Source organism: Choristoneura fumiferana, chromosome 27 (assembly GCF_025370935.1).
Source record: "Choristoneura fumiferana chromosome 27, NRCan_CFum_1, whole genome shotgun sequence".
In the NCBI taxonomy this organism is placed as follows: Eukaryota; Metazoa; Arthropoda; class Insecta; order Lepidoptera; family Tortricidae; genus Choristoneura; species Choristoneura fumiferana.
The window spans coordinates 3,461,679-3,473,832 of NC_133498.1; the positions used below are offsets into that span (position 1 = coordinate 3,461,679).

General features: G+C 37.2%; 1 long non-coding RNA gene across 1 annotated transcript; it reads right to left on the reverse strand.

Moving 5' to 3' along the window:
- Window positions 1-595: 595 nt before the first annotated feature.
- Window positions 596-2,759, reverse strand: LOC141443450 (uncharacterized). Its single transcript, XR_012453026.1, has 2 exons — window positions 2,256-2,759; window positions 596-1,272 (listed from the first exon to the last, which is right to left on the reverse strand). It is a non-coding gene; the product is annotated as an uncharacterized lncRNA (long non-coding RNA).
- Window positions 2,760-12,154: the final 9,395 nt, after the last annotated feature.

Sequence of the window (12,154 nt, forward strand, 5' to 3'; positions counted from 1 at the left end):
CTTGTGCTTTCCGCATCCACCGCGATCCGCGATCTTAACCAAGTCGTCGCTCCATCTTGTTGAGGCCTACCGACAGCTCGTCTCCCGGTCCGCGGACGCCATTCGAGAACCTTCTGGCCCATCGGCCATCCGTCTGCGAGCAATGTGCCCCCCCACTGCCACTTTAGTTTCGCAATTCTTCGGGCTATGTCGGTAACCTTAGTTCTACTGCGGATATCATCATTTTAATAAAAAAATTATTAAAAAATTAATAAAATATTTTTATTATTAAAATTGCTGTATTATTATTATTATTATTTCATTTAAACTGCAAAGTTGTTGTTGCAAGTGCAACTAATCAGTGTTACAGACTTATAATAAGTTCCTTTACTAATACTTCAATAGAAGTATTAAGATTCTTTACTAATTACTACCACTTCTTTCATTCTTTCCACCATTTTCACCCCTTGTAAAGAAACAAGTGCAAAAAAAAACAATACTTCCATTGAACAAAAAACTAAGTACAATATTACACAAAACATTGATTTTCTTGGAAGATATATGATGAAGCTTTGAGGGGGTAAATAAAAAAACAAGTTTAAGATTTTAAAGAAACTTGAAGGCATAAAATCAGTTTTTATTACACTTATCAAATTTAAGTTTTTGTCAGAAACGTAATCCATACTTATATTATAAATGCGAAAGTGTCTCTGTCTTTTGTTAACTCTTCACGCTTGAACTGAATGATTAATTTAAGATAGTTCGAGTCCGGGGAATCAGATTTTTATCCTGGAAAATACACATTACCCGTGCAAGAGTGATAAACAAATTCTGGTCAGACAAAATCACAGGTGAAAACTAGTTTAAAACAAACTACCTTAACTAATTACAAACAAATAAACTTAAGAAATGGGAAAATTAGACTTACAGATTTTTAAAACAACTTGTGTTTAAAGTAAGTTAAAACCTAAAGCTTGTAAAAAACAATAATAAACAAATTTGTGCACACTAATATATTCTTTCTGCTTTAGGCAATTGTATATTAACAAGGATAATTTGTATAATAAGATTAGAAGTTGAGCACAGGGCAGACATCTTGTGTAGCTTTGTAAATAGAATATAATACATATGAAAGGATTTGAAGAACAGATGGCAACCACAAACTGGAAGATACTGCAGCCCTCCCACTAGGTAGACCAGTAATGTCGGGAAAATTGTGTTGTTTTACAATCTTCATTCAACAGTTGGACCCCTTCTGTTTTTGGTGATGATCCAGATCCATGCAGTCTCCTCCTAAGAAAATATCAATTGACAATATTAGATAGGCAGTCACTGACTGAGTCTATAATTTAATTTTTGCAGGTGGTAGGACCTTGTGCAAGGTCCGCCCGGATTGCTACCACCATCTTGCTTGCTAATCCTGCTGTGAAGCAGCAGTGCTTGCGCTGTTGTGTTTCGGGGTGGAGAGTAAGACAGCCAGTGGAATTACTGGCACTTGAGTATTTTATCTTCGGCCTCTTAGGATTTTAGGCGGTGGTGATCTCTTACTATCAGGAGGCCCACTTGCTCGTTTGCCAACCATTCAAATGAAAAAACAAATTGCATTCCTGAATTGCAGTTAGTCTGTCAAAAATAATGGTTACATGAGCGAAGCTATGTGTAAAGGCAAGTTCATAATTCCATACTATTATTTAATGTTATAAATGCGAAAGTGGCTGTCTATCTGTCTGTTCCTGCTGAACCAATAAAAATGAAATGTTGTACAGAGATAAACAGTATGTACCTATCAGGGCCGTGCGGAGGCCCTGGCCTGGAGCACACAAGAACTTGGGGCGCTTTTGAAAATTAAAGAAAGTTTTACTTAAAAACATTTTTTCTCCGTTTTTTGACCTTTTGGGTGTCCCATTGGCTGGGGGCACTGATGGGCACGGGTCCCGTGTGCCCTTATGGTATAGATAGGATTAGTAAAGAGGGAAAAAGGATAGTTTTTATCAAGGAGCGATAAACGAGTTCGAGGTAGACCAAGTCGCAGGCAACGGACAATATTATGTAAATTTATATTACCATCTTTTCAAGAGATAAAGAACCGTTTTTCGAAATCTGTTTGTCAACAAAACATAGTGTGTAAAATTGAGATATTATTGAATTCTCGAGAACTATTGATAGCATTAGTCGCAATATTTAGTTTTAAGCCAGATATGGAACAGGAAAATATGAGAGAAAAAAAATGCATCAACAGTACGATTGGTAAATAAATAAACAAAATTCTTACCTACCAGTCAAAGCTGCGAACATTGGTCTCAGCCTCACCCAACAAACAGTTGCAGGAAACTTCCATTTCTACAATTTCCACATCCTAAATCTTCAACTTGTGGTAAGGTACAGCAGTAAATAAAAATTGATCATCTTCAATTCAATGATTTTGTCCTTTAGCAAAGGTCGTACACATCATAATCACTTTTTTTCTGCGGCTACTATTTTGTCACATACAATAAGAAGTCAATTTCACTTTTATTAACCTGGCCTCTCCCAGAGGCACAAATTCCTTTGATCCTGTTATCCTGGAAGATGACAGATTATTAGAGCAGCTGGTCTTGTTACGTACAATGGCCTCCATCTTTAATTTACGTTACTTCGAGTCGATCGAGCACACGCAATCGAAATAGTGACAAACGGAAGACGCGAATGTTTCGTTTAAAATTCGTACGAATCGAGTATCGAACGCTCGCCGCGGCAATAGTTGCGTTCAGAAAATGATCAACGGAATTATGTACGTCAACTTAGAGCTACCTCTAACAAGCAAGCTGAAGCAACAAGTTGTTTTGGCCAATGATCACCATTCATTCTTTGCTTTTCGCTGTGCGTGCACGACATTAGCGCCACCTAGCGTCCGCGACTTTTCTGGCTTGTTGCTCTGACGTTTTGAAATTTCATCGCGACATTGTGACCAAAATCAAACCTTTAACCATCCTATAACGTATCAATTTATAATACAAAATTACTGAGATATAATTGTTCTTATATCGCTAGTAATAAATGAAATATCGTTTTCAGATCAAAATGAGTATCATTTTAAAGACCGGTTTTATGAGTATCACTTAATATAAAATTTCAACAATTCATAAGGAAAATTGTTGCTGGACATGTCCGAGATGTAAAGGAATTAAGAACAAAATAGGGACAGTGTTCAATAATTCAAGCTCGCATCATAACAGAAACATCTATTACTAAAATTAGGTAGTTAATGTCTATACAAATTGCTTTGTTAATGACAGATTCATATGAGTATGACAGATGACAGAGCCAGAACTATTTCTACTTTTGGCCACCATGAGGGCTGCGATAGATTTCATTACCAATAGTACTTCGCACCCTCCCAATAGGGATAAAATCACAGAATAAGTAATAGGACAAGTGCAGAAGCTTCTCTGCCGTAAAAAATCTACTTTTAGGCATAGGAAATAAGAACTTTATGCTTCCCTGTCTGTTCTGATACGATATGCGAAAGTTTGTAAGTAAGATAAGATATTACTTGTACTAGTTGTACTTACGTGAATTATGACTTGTACCTATTATTTTCTGGAATTTCCTTTTACTGAGGTAAGTACTAGGTACCTATACACCAGTGGGGACATGTTTCTCCTACGTTTGTCCTACGTTTTATACTAAGTTTATATTTAATTTAAAACATTACTACACGTACTCATACAGATTTTTTTTCTGCGCAAATACAACGGGAAGATTATTTTATATCTTCCCGTTGTATTTGCGAAGTTGAACAATTTATAATTACCGTGCGAAAATTCGACTTCCAATAGCAAGGGCACAAAAACACACGGTTTGATTATCCGAACTTTTGATTGTCCGATCTATTCTCAATTATTTCGGATAACCAAGGTACGTGCTAACTTGACGCACATTGCTTTCATATGAGAAATGAAATCCTACTGCGTGTGTGTGTGTGTATTTGTGGTTGCGTGAGCGCATGTATATGTATTATTTGTTCAGGAATGGTGTTAGATCGTTCTAAATAAATAAATAAAATAAAATAAATATCATGGGGACACTTGACACCAATTGACCTAGTCCCAAACTAAGCAAAGCTTGTACTATGGATACTAGGCAACGGATAAACATACTTATATAGATAAATACATACTTAAATACATATTAAACATCCAAGACCCGAGAACAAAACATTCGTGTTATTCACACAAATATCTGCCCCGGCCGGGATTCGAACCCAGGACCTCAAGCTTCATAGTCAGGTTCTCTAACCACTTAGCCATCCGGTCGTCCGTTCTTCCTATTCTCCACATCACTTTTTTCACAGGATATGAATTATGACAGCAGTCATAAGGGCAAGTGACAACTTTACTTTAAAATTACGCAGCGTTAGCGAGCTCCTCGCAAACTATTGCGAACGTGAAAATCGGTAGGAACTCACACTCGCAATTGTTCGTCTCAAACATTACGCAGTCGAAGTGAGTTGCTATTCTATTCGAAAAGTGAACCGTACTCACTGTATTTCTTAGGAAACGTATCGACGATCGAGGGTTACGTATCGACGATCGAAAGTTACGTATTCGACGATCGAACGCTCGATTTACGTCGTCGAATAGTAAACGACTGTTTTGTGAAAACGCTACACTAGAGGCACTGGACGAGTGGACGCGGCAGCGACGCCATTTTGTTGTCACTCACAACGAGACGCCGGTGGTAGGTATAATGGTAGGTGGTGGTGTTGTGTTTCGGCGTTGAGGGAGAGTAAGACAGTCGGTGAAATTACTGGCACTTGAGGTATCCCATCTTAGGCTTCTAGTTTGGCAACGTATCTGCAATACCCCTGGTGTTGCGGATGTTTATGGGCGGTGGTGATCTCTTACCATCAGGAGACCCACTTGCTCGTTTGCCATCCAGTCAAATAAAAAAAAAATAAAGATAGTATTACAGTGCCTATTTTAGTTTAACTTTTTAATCCCTAAAGGCATATTAATGTATTTATTATTTTTAAATGATTTTGATTTAAAATATGATCATATTTGAAGTACGGTATTCTCTGTAGTACATTGTACCGAAAATTATTGTAAAACTTCACGTGCGTGATCTGTCAAAAGTTAAATAAACGATTGGAACGACTATAGTTGTACTTTTACTGTAAAACAAAAAGATAAGTAGGTAAAGCTACTCTAATGGTTTCTTCAGATAATAGTGAAGATATATAATTGTTCTTGTATCGCTAGTAATAAATTAAATATCGTTTGCAAATCAAAATGAGTATCATTTTGAAAACCGGTTTTGTGATTTCACTCGATACCAAATTTCAACCACAAACCGTTCCAGCAAAAGGAAAATTGTTGGTATCTGCTGGACATGTCCGGGATGTAGAGGAATTAAGAACAAAACAGGGACTGTGTTCAATAATTCAAGCTCTCACCATAAAACGAACATCATCTATGCTTGCGTGTAGATGGGCGTCGGTAAGTGATGAATGTTTGAGGTTTTGCGTGAAGATGGATGAACGGCCTTCATCTGAGTATTAACGTTATTTAATAATTATTTTGTTTTTTATTGTATGTATAGCTTAGACTCTAAAATTCACAGTGCTTTAGTTTTACTGTCATACTGTGTTATTTCATTGAATCATCATCCCAGCCTATATACGTCCCACTGCTGGGCACAGGCCTCCTCTCAGAACAAGAGGGCTTGGGCTATAGTTCCCACGCGGGCCCAGTGCGGATTGGGAACTTCGCACGCACCATTAAATCGCTTCGCAGGTTTGTGCAGGTTTCCTCACGATGTTTCTTTCACCGCAAAGCGCGTGGTAAATTTCAAATGTAATTCGGCACATGAATTTCGAAAAACTCAGAGGTCGGCTCGCACCCACGACCCTCTGCTTGAGAGGCGTATGTCAAACCACTAGGCCACACGGCTTCATTGAATAAATAAATCTATTATTAAAATTAGGTAGCAAGCCTTAATTCTTTTTTAATGAATGACAGATTCATATGAATATGACAGATGACAGAGCCTACATTATTTCTACTTTTGGCCACTATGAGCGCTGCGATAGATTTCATTACCCCACCTAGTACTTCGCACCCAGCCAATAGGTTCGCCATGTCTGTCCGTCTGTCTGTCTGTCTGTCCACGGGTAAGCTAAGTGATTCGTAGCCAAAGTACATCTCACAACGATTCCATGAAGCCCAAACACGGCTTAGTTACGTTGTTTTATAACAGAGTTCCGTTGCCTACCTTCCGGCTTCAGCATCAGATCAGTTCTTAAAGCTCCTTCTTAGTCGCTTATCTAGGTTTATTAATCATGATCGTTTATAGACGAGCGAGCATTACTTACTTAACTTTGACGAGTTCCATTGGTCATCTACGGTCTTCTTCATCAGGTCCAATTTACCAAATTATACTTTCTAAATGTAAATGCTTATCTTAATGTTAAAAATGCCAAAATCGCCATAGGTGTGCCTATAAAATTAGAGGGTTTGCCCCCGATTTCCCTAGGATTCCATCATAAGATCTTGACTTGGTGACAATGGGACCACCTCAGAAGAGTACCCTTTCGAATAAAAAAAGAATTTTGAAAATCGGTCCACAATTGACTGAGTAATCGACGAACATACATAAAAAAAAATACAAACATTGGAACATAGAACCTCCTCCTTTTTTGAAGTCGGTTAAAAATATTAACACACCGTTAAAATGATACATACGGTATCGGTACACTCAAAAATGTTTATAAATATCACCACCAGTAGTAGTTAATTAAATGTTATGAAAAAATAACTCTCACGAACAGTTGGTACATGAGCGCCGACCCAGCCGTAGTTTATACCTAACCAAATCAATTCGGCATTGTGGATCGTAAAAATTTACCCACGTGGATGATTACATTATTGCAAACAATTACTGTTTATATTAGAGCGATAAACGTCAACTCTTGGCCTGGCCGCAGTCAGTTAATGGCGCTCGGTAGTGCTGCAGTTAAACAGCCGTTAAAAAAACTAGAACCTGAAGTTTTTTTTTTTTCAATGCCATAGCCGGTTTATCCAAAATGAAGAACACACGATTTTTCAGTTTCGTCATTTTATTCTCATGTGTTACTTTATTGCATGTCTTCATTAACGTGAATGGTGTTTTTGAATTAATGACAGAGAAGCAACCCGCCGATATTAATGTATACATAGAGCAACACAGCCTTGCTCGGCATCGAAACGTCGTTGATCAGTATTACGAAGCTCGAAAGGTAAGTTATATTGTTTTTTAATTAAATCGAACAACTAAATGCAGTTAGCTATGTATTTTTATATTTTTTTCGAGGAGGATTTTAACCGACTTCAAAAAAGGAGGAGGTTATCAAATCGGTTGTATTTTTTTATATATTTGTTAAGTACCTCAGAACTCCGTCATTTATGAGTTTTTTGCGTTCGTCTAGGAATTCTTTCAATTAGGTCCCATAAGTACCAAATCAGGATGATGAATTTAAGACCACAGTTGACCATCGAAGTTACTACTCAATAACAAGTATGACACGGGTTGAATTTCAATTACTTTAACACAGTTGCTAAGCAATTTATGCTCCTCGTAATGCATATGGTGAAATGGAATGGGTGGTGAAACACCAGGAATAATGAAAGTCTCTGCATCGGAAAAAGCAATCTTTTACAAAAGGTGACGAGCTGCTAGCTCGTGCTGAGGCACCGACTTCTTCAGACTGGTAGAAAATTATTTTCATGGTTTTTTGTAGTCGGTTAAATTTTTTGTTATAATTTTTTTTATCAGGTTGAAATTACACGAGTATTTTTATCGCATACCTCTTTATCGCGGGAGTAACGATAATTTGACAGTACAGAAAGATTCTGACAAATAAGCAATTACAGAAGTGACACTTATGCGAGCAACATTTTTATGCCTACGACTTCTAAATTTGTCAACTTTATTTCTAATATCAGACCTTCATACTTGACTTGATTACTTAGTATAGGCTTAAAAAGATTAACTACGCAGTCGCAAAGCAAACTCTTCAGTCACTTTTCCTATTTGACATTGTCATTTATAATTTTTTCATAATAATAACTGTGTTCACAACATAATTACCGGTGCTTTTAAAAATGCCGCCAAAAAAAAAACTTGCGATGAATTTGTGGAGTTGTGGTTAAAGGATTACCCCGAATTACAGGCTCGCGATACAAAATAATATTGCTGTAAATGCAACATTAGTTTTCGTCAAAAAAAAACTACTGCGGAACGACATTTCAACTTCTTAGATGATTAGAACTTGTAGGCACAATATATCCGTTTTTACTAAATAGACATTCTGTTATATCTGATCTTTAACTGATTTGTTTTTGGTCCTGCGATAACGATGTATGTTTATCAGGTTGGTAAGTAAGTAGGTTAGGTACCTATTTTCAAATCAGCTAATAAGCTCTAGCTAAAGCAATATTTTCTAGTGTCTTTAAATTTGAACGTTAGGTTTAGAACGTAGCTATATTCGGCACTTTATAAATTTAATAAAATAAATGTAGCTGAAACAAGTAAACTTTCAGAACGTACGTAGGTAGGTAAGGTACTCTACGATCATTTTGTTTAGTAGGTTGTTCTATTTATTTAGTGTTTACAGCTGCCACATTCCTTTAAAGTGTTTAATTTGAATGTGAGCCCTGTGTTTGAATATTAATGTTTTATTAATATTTAATAAGTTTAACATTAATTACCTATTTCTGTAAGTAAGTAATACAATACAATACCTACAATGACTCTTTGATGAACATCAACACATAATAAGCAGTGCAGTAATGAAAACATAGGTACAATAGAGATTTTCCAAGGTAAGCAATAGGCAGCCTTATCGCTTCAGAACGATTTCTTCCGTCCGGGTGGTCCGGGCAACCTTAACAATAAACAGAAGGAATTTTCTCCATTTGTTTACTACCTACTTATTGATTGGTCGAATCAATTCGAGCCTTATTTTCATTTTTAGGTGTAGGTAGGTAAAACTGATTTTCAAAACAGATGATCAAATTTTAAATCTAGAATGTAATTTTCTTAACAAAAAGGGTGAAAATGGTGCATGCTGGGAGCGGAGACTATCCAATTGTATGCAAAAGGTCACTGAGAGATTCATATTTACTCCATGTATCGTACAGTCGAATAAAAAGATAATGGAATGAATGTACGTTATGTGTTATATTGTAATTACTTTCATAATTACTCAAATTTATTTCAATAAATAACAAAAACATTAGATAAACGTAGGATAAACGCAATACAAAATATAGTCATTCAAATTAGCTGCGAAGTGAGCAGGGAAGCGGGCAGGACGAGTGTGTGAACACGGACACGATACTTCTCATGCTACTGCCATTGCCACTCGCGCTACCCGGGAGCTATCGGTTTTTTGTGCAGAAGTCAAAGAACCGGCGGTAGCACGAGCGGTAGTACGACTTTACATTTTGCTCCATCGCTGAATATACTCGCCGAGCACCTGGAGAAAGAAGACGTGTGTTTTTTGTTTATTTAAAGCCGGGTCTCCAGTAGCGAGCCAGCTCGCGTATCAGCCATTTTCAGTGCGATTTTGAGTCCTGTGTCGAACACAATCATGCGTCATGCGCTTCCCGCGCGGGCGGCCCACTCTGTGGAGACCCGGCTTATGATCAGCGACAATTTAAGAAATTCCGTCCGAGTGGAGCAATGAGAACACAATAAAATTCTTAGAACTGCTGAAAACAGAAATAGAAGATTGTACAACAAGAGCATAAAACGAGCCATTTTACCTACCAGAGACGTTCATACTGCATAATAAACAATATTGTGAGTAGGCACGTTGAGGGGAAAATTTGCTTATTACTCAAGTTTTACACTTTGATTTTCACTTCGATTGCAAGAAAATTGTATTAGTAATTTTATGTATTTTTAAAAACTTATCGAACATAATTATGTACCTACCTATCGAAATTTAATACGAGGGTGAGAGGGACGGTACGATACGAACTTCGATTTTTGAATTTCGTAGCGGCTTCCCAGTATGTAACACACACTCGAGCTCGATCCTGATGCAGCAATATTTAGGGAATTATTGCCGCGTTGCCCCGTTGAACCGTGATGGAGAACCTCTCTTACGAAGACGGTGCCCCATTTTTAGGGTTCCGAAGCCAAAATGGCAAAAACGGAACCCTCATAGCCTCGCCATGTCTGTCTGTCTGTCCGTCCGTCCGCGGCTTTGCTCAGGGACTATCAATGCTTTTTCTCATCCAACCCTATAGTGTGGGATATCGTTGGATTGGTCTTTTCAACCAATTAGGGGTTTGCTAAGACGATTTTTCGATTCAGTGATTTGTTTGCGAAATATTCAACTTTAAAGTGCAAATTTTCATTAAAATCGAGCCCCCCCCCTCTAAAATCAAAACCGGTGGGTGGAAAATAATAATAATAATAATAAATCATTTATTTCAGACAATTAAATCCATAATTTGTTAGTAACAAGGTTGACTTATAATACAATGTTAGTTAATCATATTCAAATACTAATTCCAAATTATAATTCATTTACAATAATCATTAATAAAATTTAATTCAATTCACTATATAATTCTCATTACTAAATTAATAAATATTTTCTAAAATCAACATGTTATTATTATTATCAAGGCAGAGCCCTACCTTGATCGGTCAACTAACCCCCCTCTCACGATGCAAACTCACGAATCGACCGAGAGCAGGACAGTCAAATCTCTCCATTAACATCTTTAGGATGCCGTTGCTGCCTCCTCGCGCGCGCGTTATTAATGATGCAGACTTTTTACGCATGAGCGCGTGGAAATCGTCAACGGCAGCATCAGCAAACATGCCCGATGCACTACAAAAACGAGGGAGTCTCAACAGCGCCCTAAAGACATTGTTGTATTGTATGCGCAGAGCAGCGTACGACCTCTGCGTGAAACTCACCCATATACTACTCGTGTAAAAGCTTAAAAATAAAAATTGAAAAAATTCAGGATGGTAGTAAGTATATCAAACTTTCAAGATAAACTATGACGACTAAGCTGGCTTGAGAATTATTAGTAGTTTATGAGTAAATAGCAGCCTAAGGTATAAAATATACCTAAATTTGGAAGATTCCGTATAAATATCACTTAAATTTTTCGTAATGGCTACGGAACCCTATTTTGGGCGTGTCCGACACGCTCTTGACCGGTTTTTTTTAAAGTGTTGCCTTTGAATGTTATGGGCAATAAGATGCAATACCTAATGTAACACATTTCTTTAAACGTTACGAGTAACGCTGTCAAACCTGCTCGCTATTATATCATCTAAAAAGAACTTTTGTATTCTTGCAGACATGGAAAACATCGAAAATAGGTTCATATCTATTCAAGAACATCGATAGAAAAAAATTTGAGCAACATGATAATAAGGAACACTTTTACAATGTTATGATATGGAAACACTGGGACTGGTTAAAACACCGACATAGTAATCCTTTAAATGAATGCAGTGTTAAAAACTGTAGATTTTCTGGTGATCCAGATTTCGAAGCTGCCGATGCGGTGGTGGTGCATTTGCAGAAAGGTTTGATACCTCATGTAGAAACACGTGATCCGAATCAAATATGGATATTCTTGACGACGAATCTTCCTAAACATACGTTTTACTTTAGCAAAAAAGCGTGTAAAATTGACTCAGGTGGCTGATGTATTCAATTGGTCGATGACGTACAGGTAAGATTTGTCTGTAACTGTGGCTACGAAATAGCCCGAAACATGTCGAGCTAAACTCGGTGTTAAGACTTGAGTTATCCGTTACAATATCATTTAATATGAGTGAGTCTCACGATAGTTCCATGTTCAAAATTCCAATCAGGGGAAATTGGTTTATTGCTAAAGTTAAATCTTATTAGACCTATGGTCCCTACAATCTTTAGGGTTATGGATTATTGCCGCTATATTGTGTTACAGGCGGGCGACATCCCGTCCTGTGGAGACAATCCTGGCCAGATTACCAGCAATGTCGCTGCTGGATTTTGCTGCTAGTTATCAGATTCACACAAGTATTCCAAATTAAAGTCAATTCGACTCCAAGATTGACCTAAATAAAATAGACAAACAGGGCAAGTTAAATAAAAGTTTTTTTTTTATATTATAGGGAAATCGAGGATGAGGGT